Raw genomic sequence first — 13,456 nt, 5'->3', positions numbered from 1 at the left:
TGATTCTGCTATTGCAATACCCTGTTTGATGGACTGTATCTGCTTAAACTGTGAGAAGAGGAGGGGAAAATGGCAAACAAAAGCCACAAACCCTTTTTCTCCCTTAATTGCTTTTCACAGACCATCATAGCAATGAAAAAAGGAGTCAACACATGTATGAAGATATTTAAGTTACTGAACATAGTGGTGTGGAGCCCGTGGGAATATTTTGGACTAGAGACACATATTTTAAAGAGATTTTGTGTATGTGTGATGTTAAGTACAAATAGATGATAACATGCTACTAAGCAACAACCTGTTTTCCATGTAGATATTTATGACAGTCTGTATAGGGCACCCTTACATTTTCAATGGGACACATGATAGTCTGTAGTAGAAATATACTGCTGTTATTCACATTTAAAATGATAAAGACTTTAAAAATAGAAAGGTCTACAGTGTGGACCAGAGATCCACACACCTAGGCTCAGCAGACATGCTAGTCCTAGATCGTGTTATTCTGCATTTGAGGAATTTGGGTGCAGGTCAACCCTGCTCCTGCTCTCCCCTGTCTGTCTCACCTCTCTTCAGTGCTAATTAACATGATTTGGGGGTGCATGTTTATACTTTCTAAGCGATATTAAAGTTGCTTCTTTAAACCACATGTGTTAGGAGCATAAATATCCTTGCACCCACAGATCTCCAGGGAAAACAGGAATGCTAAGCACCCAGGGTTGTCCTTAAAATGGGAAGGACACATAACCTGGTTTTCCAGAAGGCTGGCAACTGGAGGTGATTAATAGCCTGGTGAACTGTGATATCTGTTGAGCCAGGCCGTATCAAACTCCTCCAACCAGGACTGGAGGTGGCCAGTAATCTAAATGACCCTACAGTCAGTAATCTAAACTACCAGAACAGCCAGGGGCTTCCCCAATCTTCCACAGCCAGGTGGCTAATAGCCTAAATGACCTCTATACTATCTGTAGGACCAAGATCAGGTTAGACTCTTCCTTGGGAACTTGTTGGTACAGGTAGCCTGTCTCTAGAACCCATCTTCTTGGAAGAAATGACATATATGATGAATTAAGTTTTAATATAATGATTGACTCCTTGTACATGGGAGATTGTGTTACACCAGGAGACTCTTTTCCAAATTCTATTGTGTTTAAATATGCTGGCAATACATAGTCAGGAAGCAGACTTGGCATCAGACTCTCTAGATGTTTGATCCAGCCTGGCTGTCTAAGTCAGGCTGAACTGACTTTTCATTCTCACCTCTTTGTGGATTGTTTTCCTGCCTGCCATGACACCTGCAGGGACTTCCTCACATATGTAATATAATTTTTTAAAATTTCCCTACACTGGGGGGGGGGCTGGCAAGATGGCTCAGTGGCTAAGGCACCTGCTACCAAGACTGATGACCTGAATTTCATCCTCTGTACCCACAAAGTGAAAGGCTAAAACTCACAAAGTACCCTCAGACCTTTCCACATGGTGTTCAGGTGGCACACACACACACACACACACACACTCTCACACATACACGTAGGCATAATTTTCTGTCCCACCAGCCAGCTCCCAAACAACTACAAAGAGACTTATCATTATTATTATATTATTATTATAAATGCTCAGCTGATAGCTTAGGCTTATTGCTAACTAGCTCTTACAACTAAAATTAACCCACATTGCTTATGTATATTCTATACGTGGCTCTGTACCGTTCTTTAATATATCATGTTCATCTTCCTTCTCCAAGTCTCATTTCAACTCTGCCCTTCTTCATTCCAGAGCTTCTCCTTGTCCACAAGTCCTGCCCAACCTCTTCCTACCTTTATCTGTTTATTAAAACAATGAGAGCAACACATCTTCACACACACACACACACACACACAGGAATTTAATTTTTTAAAAGTTGAAAATGTTTCCCTACATTGCTTTCCTGTTCACACTCTTTTGCAATCCACCCTCTTCATTCACTGTGGCTATTATCTTTAAAAGAGTAAGTGGAAAGATGGCTCAGCAGTTAAGAGCATTGACTGCTCTTCCAGAGGAACCAAGTTCAATTCCCTACACCCACATGGTGATTCATAACTGTCTAGAACCCCAGTCCCATGGGTCCGAAGTCCTCTTCTGACCTGGTGCCCTCATGGTGCAGACAGACATACCTGCAGGAAAAACCCCATACACATAAAATAAAATAAGACAAATAAATCTTTAAAAAATAAAAAGACTAAGCACTCTTGTGATGGCGGCTGTTATTGTATGGCTGACCCATATTGCCACAAAGAAGGCAGGATGGCAAATGGGACCTCGGGGATGTAGCTACCTCCCTGAACACTGGGGAGAAAACCTCTGGGTGTTGACATCCTGACCTAGCCCTGGAATGCTGGCTCTGGCTATGACAGCAACACCTCAGCCTCTGGCAGAGCAGGTGTTATATAAGGTTACGTCATGGTTCGAAGGTGCTGGAAGCTGCTTTGTCATCATCACATTCGTTCACAGGAGAAAGGGGTGCTGCTGGACGAGAGACACAGAGGAGCACTGCAAGGATGGAGCATTGTGAGGACGGAGCACCCCACTTCCCTTTTCTATTTGCTCTTCATGCCTTGACTCCGGGGCCTCTTCCACCAAACCCTTTAGGCACAGAGGGCTTTCCTCCTCTGTTTCTTTTCTTTTTCATGTTCACCCAGAACCTCTTTGGGGGAAAGAAAAGAAGGAGGAGGAGAAGGAGGAAGAAGAGAAGAAGAAGAAGAAGAAGAAGAAGAAGAAGAAGAAGAAGAAGAAGAAGAAGAAAAGGAGGAGGAGGAGGAGGAGGAGGAGGAGGAGGAGGAGGAAGAAGAAGAAGAAGAAGAAGAAGAAGAAGAAGAAGAAGAAGAAGAAACAGCACCAGAAAAACAAACACTTCTGAGTGCTTTCAGTCTCAAACAAAGCTTCATACATTTGTTGGCAGGAAATCCAGGGTGGAATTTGCCATTAACCTGCAGTAAGGTAACCCCTCAAACACCCCATACTGAACAATCAAACACTTTTAAATGTCATTCTCCAACAAAAGCGTGCATTGTCCCTGGGATGCCCTGGTGGCACTAACCTTTTCAAAGCAGGAAGAGTAAATCATTTCACTTCTCAGGTTGAAAGCTAAACGGAACTTTCCAGACTCTGTCACAAGCCAGGCCTCCAGCAGGCACGTTTCAACTCAAATAGCCCCTTAACGGAGCAGCTTTTCTCCTTTGGTGGTGGTAGTGGTGGTAGTTTGTGTGTGTGTGCATGTATGTGTGTGTGTGTGAGCCAGGGGAGAAGGAGGGAGGGAGAGAGAGATCACATGTTGCATTCTTTTTTCAAAACTAAAATTGTTCTTCATGATGCCAAAGTCAGGTTGAAAGCTCAACCCCAGCTTCCATGCCCCTCAGCCTCTGGAATGTAATAGCTAAGACTGCCCGAGTACTTATTGTGCACTAGAGGCTGTTGGCCCAATCTACGCAGCATACCAGATGTCATGACTTACTCCACACTCCAGAGGATGGAACCGGGTATCACAAAGAATGACCATGTCAAGGTCCCTGGAGTAGAAGAGAGGGAAGCAGAATTTAAGCTCAGAGAGTTCAACCTTGAGGCAGGTGTCCTGGTGCTGTATTTTTGCTGCTATTGTTATTTTACACAATGTCCAACAAAGACAGCTCAAGGAAGAGCGGGGTTTGCAGTGTGAGGGCACAGCCCGTCATGACCAGGAAGGCAGCGTGGCAGAAGTATAAGGTAATGGCCACACTGTCCTTGGTGAGGAAGCAGAGAAAGACGGGCGCTGGTGCCCGGCTCATGTTGTCCTTTTTTAGTTGAATAATTGGGACCCTGGTTCATGGGATGCAGCCACCCACATCTAGGGTGGGTCTTCCCTCTTCAGTCAGACCTCTCGGGAAACACACTCACAGACAGGCCCTGCAGTTTGTCTCCTCTATAGACTCTAAATCTATCAAGTTAACAGTCAAGGTTTATCGATACAATTACTGTATTGATTTAATAAATCTGCAAAAAGATTTCTCATTTTCCGTCTACAGGGAAGAAGAACTCCCCAGAAGTGTGTGCTCACGGGGGTCAATATTACACAAACGCTTCTGTGTTTAAGTTTCTTGACACGTTTGGCACCAGGTGTCATCTTGACTGATTATAGGTGAGGATTCTCTAAGTACTCACCTGTCAACAACAGACAATAACTGGTTGGCTTCCTGCTGGAATCCAGGTGCAGGGGACACAGCTCATTTCTCCAGCTTGGAGAGAAGGCTGAGCGCTGGGAAGTCCTCCTTGGCAAGGCTTTAGATTTGATAGGTCAGATCTCTCTCTCTCTCTCTCTCTCTCTCTCTCTCTCTCTCTCTCTCTCCCCCCCCCCCCCCCCCCCTCTCTCTCATTGCACCAGGGAAACAAGTTCTCCCTAGATTGCCCAGGCTGGCTTCAAACTTGCGATCCTCCTGCCTCAGCCTTCTAAATGTTGGGAATACAAGCATGCACTACGATGCCTGCCTTCTGAATTAAAGACCGCCAATTTGTTTGAATGAAGAAAGTATCCATTTACCCATTTAATGAGCGAACCTGAAAATAAATAATGCCGTAATATCAGAGGTCAGGAGAGGGCCCCTGGAGGAGAACCCGTGACCCCGAGGATTTGCCTGGTGCAGTTGTCAATCACGCGTTCTGACCCGGTGCCCCTGAAAAACACACTCAGCATGACAGATGTCTGTTGGGTAAGCCTCTGACAGACAGCCTGGAAGGCCACCTTCCCAGCCATGGGAATTTGGCATTTCCCTAACTTTGTCTGTTCTCCCAAATCCCCAAGCGTCTAAGTTCAGAGGCCTCCCAGGGAGTTATTTTGTACACGAGCCAAAGTTATGTAAGGTTATGAGACAGAAGAAGGGCTGTGTGGAGCGTGGTGGGGTGTGGCGCACTCTGCGAGGTGAGGCGTTGCTGCAGAAGGCGGGCCCAGCCCCGGCATGAATGGAAGGAAGGCGAATCTCCACCTGTTCCACAGGAACAGCCCTTCACCTGAGACAGGGATGGCCTGGCTCTGGCGAGAGGACAGTGAACTCATGGAGGAGGTCCTCAGGCAAAAGGCGGGGCCCTGCGAGAGGCTATGGCAGGAAACAGAGGTATCATTTGCTGTTTTCATTTCCAGGGCAGAAATGGGGCTGGAGGGGTGGAGGAGGAAAGAATGTTCTAGACCCAGAGCTGGCTAGGGAATCTTGTCAGAAATGTAAACAGGTCTTGAGCTGACTAGGCTGACTGGCCAGTGAGCTTCAGAGGTCTAACTGTCGCTCCCTCCCTCCCTCCCTGTCGGAGAATTACAGGCCCGCACACCTTCCTACCTGGCTTTTTAAGTGGGTGTGGGGAATCTAAAATCAGGTCTTCAGGCTTGTGAGGACTCAGGGCCCCTGCTTGTGCAGCAAAAACATTCACATGCGTGCACAAAGCATGCGTGTTCACACACATGCATAGGCTTTAGAAGTCATAAGGATAGACTGGTATTTCCACATCATACGGGAGTCTTCCCTACCGCCTCCCAGTTCTTCCCTTTCACAGACACTCCTGCCCCTTCTGCAGCGAAGCCCTGAGTGTCAGCAGTGACCACACTCACGCATTCCTCAGTGCTATGACACATATACAGTCGTGTATGGACAGCTTCCCTTGTCCCTTTACAGTTAAAAAACACTCATGGAAAAGTATGTTTATCTTTCATTCTTAAAATTCATGGAGGTTTTAGTGGCTAATTGCGAACAATCTGAAAAACTTCCAGATAACTCAGAATCCCCTAATCAAATCTGTTAGCAGGACTGGATGGATGGTTTGGAGGTTAGGAGCACTTGCTGATCTTCTGGGAAAATGAGTTCTGTTCCCAGTGCCTGTGTCGGGTGGCTTATAGCCACCTACAGCTCCAGCTATAGACGGTTCAACTGGCCTTTTATGGTGGGCGTGAGCGTGTGCGCGCACGCACACACACACACACACACACACACACACTAGTAAAATAAATCTTTAAAAAGCCCAACCTGTTATCGGTCATAAATGCAAGTCAGTTCATGCTGTGCTATTGGATTTGGGGTGCTATCTTTCTGGGGTGGGAAGGCAACCGTACTTTCTCAGGAGCAACTTCTAATTGAAGACATGTTTGAAAATATACTGTGTGGTACTAGAATTCACTCCAACAGGCACTTATGCTCAGTAAGTCTTACCGTGGGTCTTGTTGGAGCACGCCAGCAGACAGCAGGCCCACCAGCCACACTTCATTATGACTGGCTTCACTGAGACCTTCACAGAGTTCAAGGAAACAGGTCCTCAGGCCCGTCCTGCCCAGAGAGGCGAAAATCTGCCTGTCTTCCTCTCACTTCAGAAAAATCAGCAGAGGCAACCACAGTCTTAAATGAGGTCCAGACCATTCTGGCCGCAAGCCTGGGCCACTCTCCCCAGTGATTCATGAGTCCTCGTTTATATTTTCCTCACTTTGTTGAGGGCAGGTCCCTTCATTCGCAGACTTCTTGCCTTGATGTCAGGGGTGCTTAGCAGTGGAGACAGGCCCAGGACTCCGGAAAGCAGAGATCCTGGTGCACAGATGTCAGTGGGGCTCCATATGCAGGAGATCCTCAGTTCCTTAGCTCCTCTCCCACCGGACTGAGAGGCAGGTACAGGGGGTCAATGGATGATATCAACTCGTTCTTACTAATAATCAAAGGTTAGGCTGCAGCATGGGGAAAGTGTATTCCCAGGCCTCCTTTCGAGAAGGACTGAGTCATTCCCCAGCTCCAGGGGGGTTTGCAGGTCCCTCCAGGTAAATAGAATTCATGAGAAACCACTCAAGTATAAGATATTACACACGCGCATGCACACACACATGCACATACACACACTTTCTGTCGTGATGTCAATGGTCATATAGAGTACTAACTAATTCTAGACATACGCTTCATCCAGTTTCCTATTCGTAACTTTGTTCTTGAGTCTGAAGTAGGTAACTAGGAACTAAGTTTGTGCACTCTGGATATACTTAACAGATTGTGTTCCTTTAACCTCTCTGAGATCTGCTGCATATGACATTTGAAATATTTAAGTTTTCTGCAGTGAACCGTGACCATTCCTAACAGTGACTTTTGAGGTCTCCAAAAAGATGATGGGGCCCCACAACGATTCCACCTGGGCTGTGGTACTGTCACTAAGCTGACCAACACCACCCAAAGATCAGCTTCGGGTTACAAACTGCTTCCTACAACCCCGGAGTGGTTAGCTAATATGGTCCAACCACACAGACTACTCTGCTTAGGACTTCAGATGAGTGCTGTACTCTCCCATTACATAGACTGGACAACAAACGATACAGCTAACTCTTCTAGAACTTGACATTATCTCAATTTTCTCACGGTCTCCTAAAGATGCCTTCACCCCCAAACAAAAGGAAGTAATTTTAAGAACACGATGCCCACATTCTCAAGAGGAAGGGTGGTTAGTTTTTGGTCATTTGATGGGTTATGGATGTTTGTCATCAATTAGGAAGGTTGGTTACAAATTGTTACTGGTCATGGTAAGGGAGAAATCTACATAAGGGAGGTGGAATTCAAGGGTCTTGTCTTAGTTAAGGTTTTTATTGCCATGAAGAGGCACCATGACCATGTCAACTCTTGCAAAGGAAACATTTAATTGGGGTGGCTTACTTACAGTTTCAGAGGTTTAGCCCATTATCATCATGGTGGGGAACATGGTGACATGCAGGCAGACATGGTCCTGGAGGAGTAGCTGAGAGTCCCACATCTTGAAGGCAACAGGAAATTGGCTGACAGTGACACTGAACTAAAGCTTAACTAAAAGATCTCACAGCCCACTCCCATAGTGGCATACTTCTTCCAACAAGGCCACACCTCCTAATAGTGCCACTCCCTATGAAACTATGGGGGCCAGTTACATTCAAGCTACCACAGATCTCTTTCTAAAAAGAAAAAGGGGGATATAGAAATGAAACGATAGAATAGCCAAGCAGTGGTGGCGCACGCCTTTAAACCCAGCACTCAGGAGGCAGAGGCAGGTGGATCTCTGTGAGTTCGAGGCCAGCCTGGTCTAAAAGAGCTAGTTCCAGGACAGGCTCCAAAGCTACAGAGAAACCCTGTCTCGAAAAAAACAAACAAACAAACCCCCCCCAAAAACAACAACAACAAAAAAGAAAGAAATGATAGAATAAAAGGGTAGGTTAAATCTACTTTTAAATTAGAAAAAAAGCAACTAATCTAAAATATTTTACATTGGTGTGGATTTTTTGTATATTGATACAAATTTAAGAATATTTTTGTTTTATATAATATATATAGTTATATATGTTTCTTCTCTTGTTTAAGGTATTATTCCTTTACAGCTCATTTTAAAATGTAATGTAAAGTTCTAGTCCTTAAAAGTTGTTATTACAAACTGTTTAGGATAATTTTAAAATGTAGGTTAGTAGTTAGACTTCTATAACAAATTTGTAGTCATATAAGAATGTTTTAAAGGTAAAACAGAGATAGAGATATATTTTAAATAGATGATCTTTAAGCACTTTAGAGATGGCATTTAAGATATTTTAATAACATAAGGTTTTTTGTGGTAGTGAGAAGGTCTGCTCCTTGCAGCATCAATCTACTTTAAAAAACGATGGACATCGAAGAGCCTCCCTATGGAGTTTGCTTTCAATGTGACAAAGTTAGCCACTGGGAAAGAAATTGCGCTTGCTTCAACTGCTGACAGTATGCTGCCTAAATTGGACAAGCAGGGCACAAAAGAAGGTGACTACATAATTTTGCCAAGACAATGAAGGAAAATCCTTAAAAATTCCTGCTTTTCAGAAAAGTCTGTCAGTTATTCTAGGCCTGTAGGCTGAAGATGGATGTCCCAGTGTTACAGAGGAACCTTGAGTGACTGTCCAGGCATGCAGCTGTTTCTGTTATGTCTATAGTTTTGGAAGTTGCTTACTCTGCACTTCCTGTTTACTCAGGTAATATTATAACCTTTTTGGGTCTCTGATGGTGTTGAAGACTAGACAGTTACAGTTTTACAGTTTTCCTTGTTACCAAATTCAAAAAAGAAACTTACATAAGAAATATAAAGCCTGAAAGGTTGAGAAACAGAAAAGCTTAAGTTGTTTACCTAAGAAAATCTTTTAAGGTTTTAAGAGGTATTTTTAGGATGACAATGTAAGTTATGATAAAAAAAAATGACTTAGGTATAAAACTTTGAACTCATCAAGATAAGACAGAGTAATTTCTCCAAATTTGCAAATACAAATGGACTGGACATTATAAATGTAATTCTTACTTGATAATTGTTCTTATTGCTTATGGTTTAACTGTATTAGAGTTAAAACTTTCCCTTTTTATTTAGACAAAGGGGGGAAAGGCTATGGGGTATTTGTACACCGTGTGAAGATGAGTTGTTGTGATTAGTGTAATAAATAGCTAGGCAGGAGAGAATAGGTGGGACTTCCAGGGGGAGAGGACTCTGGGAAGAAGAAAGGCAAATTTGCCAGTGAGACACAGGGGAAGCCGGACATGCAGCACCGGACATGCAGCAGAACACAGACTTAAAAATATGGGTTAATTTAAGTTGTAAGAGCCAGCTGATAAAAAGCCTAAGCTAAGGCCAAACTTTCATAATTAATAACAAGTCTCCATGTCGTTATTACTGAGTTGGAGGCCCAAAGAAAAGTCTAACTACACACAAGATCACACCTTCCACAGGTGGCTTGCACCCAGGGATTCTCCCACTTGGGCACACAAAATCCAACCACTCCTTTCAATTTGAGACATACGCAGTGTCTTAGTTAGGGTTTCTATTTCTATGAGAAGACACCATGACCATGGCAACTCTTATAAAGGAAAAGCATTTAATTGGGGTGGCTTACAGTTTCAGAGGCTAAGTCCATTATCAAATTGGGGGACATGGTGTTGGAGAAGGAGCTGAGAGTTCTACGTCTTGACCTGCAGGCAGCAAGAAGTGGTCTCAATGTCACATAATTGAAGTTTGGGTAAAGGAGACCCCAAAGTCCACCCCCATAGTGACATACTTCCTCCAAAAAGGCCACACCTACTCCAACAAAGTCACACCTCCTAATAGTGCCACTTCCTATGAGAGACAATTATATTTAAACTACCACATTCCACTCCCTGGCCCCCATAAGCTTGTAATAATATCATAATGCAAGATGCATTTAGTCCAACTTCAAAAGTCTCCATCACAGTCTTAACAATGTGTAAAAATCAATGGTTCAAACTCTCTGCTGAGATTCATGGAATCTCTTAACTGTAATCCCGTGTAAAATCAAAATAAAAAAGTAGATCATATACTTCCAACATATAATGGCACAGGATATACGTTATCATTCCAAAACTCAGAGAAGGGAGCATAGTGAGAAAATATTGGACCAAAGCAGACCAAAAGCCAGCTGGGCCAACCCCCATGTCTGGTATCCAAATGTGCTTCAAATCTTCAACGCCTTTCAGCTATGTTGACTGCAACACACTTGGGCTGGCTCCACTCCCTGTTAGCAGCTTTCTTGGCATGTCTCCCATGGCTCTGGCATCTCCAACATCTTGGGGTCTCCAATTCAGGCTTCAACTTCATAACTTTCCTCAATGGTCTTTCTAGGCCTCCATTTAGGGACACCCAACACACGCCTGGCCTCAACAAGCCTTCCTCAGTAGCTCCTTGATGCTAAAACCAGAACCACGTGACTGAAGCTGTCAAGTTCTGCTGCTGGCTGGGGCTGCAACAGGGTCTGCTCATTCACTCACTTTTTCCCACCAGGTTTCTGTTTTCCCTGCTTTCCTTCACTGTCTAAGCCTTACTGTTCTGGAACTTTCTCTGTAGACCAGCCTGCCCATAAACTCAGAGATCTGCCAGCCTCTGCCTCCTCAGTGCTGGGATTAAAGGTGTGCCCCTTCACACCTGGCTCTAAGCTTTTCTTTAATTCCTTTTTACAAGTCGAAAACTTAGCTGATTGGGATCTTTCCCTGAGGTCACCACTCCCTTTATTCCATTTCTTTTTTTTTCTTTTAATGTTTATTGATTCTTTGTGGATTTCACACCAAGCACGCTGATTCCCCTCTCCCTGTCCCTTCCCATCTTCCTTCTGCTCTTGCAAAGTCCCCCCTCCAAACAAAACAAAATTTAAAAGAAAAAGCAAAAACCAAACCAACCAACCAAACAACCAAACAAAAACAATTAAAGGAGAAGAATCTCCTCGTGGGAGCTGTTGTGTGGCTCCACACATCTTTACTTGTAAGTGTTCGTTGCTGTGAGTCATGCGGCTAGTTCGAGGCCTCTGGCTTCTGCTACACTATCTATCGATAAGGGACTTTCACTGGGGCTCCTCTTGGATATCCTGTTTCCTGTGTCTTAGAGATCCAGTTTTGAATCTGCAGGTCCAGCTACTTTACAAGTTCCAACCGTAAATGAGGTAGGTGTTGGGGTGGGCTGACTTGGTTCTGGGCTTGGGTGATAGCTGCTTCATCAACCCACTGTTTTCCTTCATCATCACTCCCTGGGTGAGCTCTCCAACACTACCTCAGCTAGCTTACCCTTTGCAGCCTGCAACAAGGAGTGGGGCCAGTTCTGCTTTCAGGGCCCTGGGTCTAGCTCACTCACCCTCACACGACCAGGGCCAGCTCCACTATGTTGGCCCAGCGATGTGCAGGGCCACCTCTCCCAGTTGTTGCAAGGGGAATATGGGGAAGGGGCCGCAGGTCCGCTTTCCTACCCTCACACCCTCAGTTCCGGCTCCCCTGCATGCCTGCCAACAGGGTCAGGTCTAGTGTGCTGCCCAGGTGGGGTGCAGGGCCCACTCTCCTGAGAGCTGCAGCTGGTGAGGGGCAGGGCTACTTCTCCTACTTTCATGACATGAGGTCACTTTTTTTGCCTGCTGTAGGTGGCAAAGGGCAAAGGGAGAAGGGCATCTTTCCCTGAGCCAGACTACCACATAGCAGAAAAGTGTTCGTGTGTGTGTGTGTGGGGGGGGGTGTCAGCTCTCCTGTTCTCACACCCTCACCCCTGCCAACAGGGTCAGCTCTAGCGTGCTGCCCAGGTGAGGTTCAGGGCCTGCTCTCCCAAGTTCTACAGCCAGTGAGGAGCAGTGCCAGCTTTGCCACTCTCAAGACCTCAGGCCCTGCTCTCCCACCTGCCACAGGGCATGAGGGGTGGAGGGAAGGGGGAGTTCTCTCCTCCCTTGCCCACGCCACCATATGGCAGATGAGGGGTGGGACCAGATCTCCTACCCACATCCTTGGGGCTGATCACCTGCATCCCCATCAGTAGTGTCAGCCCTAGTGTGCTGCACAGATAAGGTGCAGGGCCCACTCTCCTGCGTGCCACAGCTGGAGAGGGGCAGTGTCAACTCTCCCACTGCTGTGATCCTGGGACCAGTTTTACCCGGCTGGTTCCACCCAGTAGGTAGCAAGGGGTAAGAGGTGAGGGGGGCATCTCTCCCTCACCACCACACAACTGACAGTGGGGCTAGCTCTCCCGCTCTGGCTCACCTGCACTCCTGCCAATGGGGACAACTCTACTCTTCTGCCCAGGTGAGGTGCAAGGCCAGTTCTGCTTAGTGAGGGGTGGGGCCAACTCTGTTTAGCCCTATTCTTCCTGCCTTCAGTGATAACAGGAACCATGGACATCAACCCAGGCGCGAACAGTACTATGGCCCCTGGTAGCAGTGCATGTCACACAGGTCTGTATGGACCCAGTAGTGGCACAGCCCTCAGACACCACCATGGCCACAGGTCCAGGTCCTGGGCATCCATATGGCCTTTGGTGGTGACTCAGGCCACAGATATCAACACAGACTCAGGCTGCAGTAGGACCACATACCTAGACATGGTCCTCGGTAGCAGCCCAGGCCCAGATGTCATCATGGCCTTTCTTGGCATTACAGGTCACCCATATAGGCATGGCCCTAGTGGCAGTGTGGACCCTGAATACCAACATGTTTTCAGGCATCTGCTTGATGTTCGATGGTATCAGGAGTCATAGATATCAGCACAGACCATGGCTGTGGTAGGGCCACAGACCCAGACATGGCCGTTAAACACAGTTCAGGTCCAGATGGCACCATGGCTCTGGGTGGCAGCACAGGCTACCCAGTTCTGTATGGCCTCAGGGGCAGCCTGACCCTCAAATATGGCTTCAGACTACAAGCCCCTGCATGGCTCTCAGGGGTGACAGGACACACTGACATCACTACAGACCCCTCCTCAGTTGTGTCAGGGCCTGAGATCAAGACTTGGTCCTTGGCAACAGCCCAGGCTCAGACATCAGCTTTGACTCAGGTGGTAAGCAGGCCATTCATGTCAGCCTGTTCCTCACCAACCTTGCCTCTTCAGATCCACCTTTCTCCCCAGCCCAGGAACCACTGTGCCTTTCTCTCCCATTTTCCCACCCTGTACTCACTTGCCATAATGGTGCTAAGCTGCCTGGCACCATTTGTGGC

This window comes from Microtus oregoni, unplaced genomic scaffold, assembly GCF_018167655.1.
Source record: "Microtus oregoni isolate MIOR12 unplaced genomic scaffold, Mior012 000016F_ref0000370, whole genome shotgun sequence".
Lineage (NCBI taxonomy): Eukaryota > Metazoa > Chordata > Mammalia > Rodentia > Cricetidae > Microtus > Microtus oregoni.
The sequence above is the reverse complement of the archived record's forward strand: the minus strand, read 5'-3'. Positions refer to the sequence as shown.